Genomic DNA, 1137 nt, shown 5'->3' with positions numbered 1-1137 from the left:
CCCCCTTTGGCGACTGAGCATCATTGCCTAGGACTAGAGTCTGACACGGGGTGCCTAGTGGGAACTTTGGAAGAAAGTGGCTCAGCCACTCAAAGGTCACGAACAATGCCTTCTCTTGGGCTCGTGTTCTTATCTAGTGGCCAGCTTATATGAAGCTACCAGGGTCACTCTTTCTTGCTCTTCTGGAGTGGAGATGTTTGCTTCAGCAAACTTAACATTTCTCTTGCGTCGATAGTAGAGGATGGCCAAGACAGAGAAGTCTCAACTCAGAAGACAGCCCCAAAGTACCCAACAGAAAAGCCATTCCCCTATTCCTTGTGTTGAGCTGTAGGTAATTTAAGAAATTAGCAGATGAAGTCTGTTTTACTTATGATAGCAGATGTGTGAGAGTCTCATACCACAGTTTATGATGTCATACCACATACCTGCCTTTCTCTATATCCCTGTCTCTCCATCTTGTCTTTAAGACCACCCAGGAGGATCTGGAGGGTACAAGAATTCCACATTCTCTTTCTGCCATCTGGAAGGAGGTAGTGCTCAGGTCTCTTCTCAATGTGGTGTGAGTGCGTGCGTGCGTGCGTGCGTGCGTGTTTGTGTGTGTGTGTGTGTGTGTGTTTGTGTGTGTGTGTGTGTGTGTGTGTGTTATTCTCTCTTGGGCAGTACCCTTCCAGCTCCAGCTGTTATGGCCTGCTGACCCCTTGCAGGACCTGGAGATTTGCAGCGATCCCATGCCTCATTCAAGGGGACATTTCACATGAGAAACAAAGACACATAGTGGCCATGGCATTTACAAAATCTTCTACATCTCCTTTCTCCCATATAGTCAGTCTAGACCATGAAGGCCAGAGTCAGTGAAGCAGAAACATCCCACAATCCTGGCCCAGTGAAGCTTGCCTCTGTACCAAAGAGTTAAGTCCTGACCAAAACACAGTTATATACTTGTGCAGTTAGGTGAGCAGCCCACCACAGTAGGGTGTGGCCTCTCTTCACAGACTGGCGAGTGTTTTCTCTGAGTCACCCCCTGCCCCATTTGAGTCCCTCTGTTCCAAGAACTAGTATGTGTACATTTGTTCATCAAGAACTCTCTGGGGGAGAAATAGCTTGTTCATTCTTCCTATGACATGCCAACTGGCCTTT

The sequence above is a fragment of the Peromyscus leucopus genome, chromosome 22 (assembly GCF_004664715.2).
Source record: "Peromyscus leucopus breed LL Stock chromosome 22, UCI_PerLeu_2.1, whole genome shotgun sequence".
NCBI classification, from domain to species: domain Eukaryota; kingdom Metazoa; phylum Chordata; class Mammalia; order Rodentia; family Cricetidae; genus Peromyscus; species Peromyscus leucopus.
Note: the sequence above shows the minus strand (reverse complement) of the source record.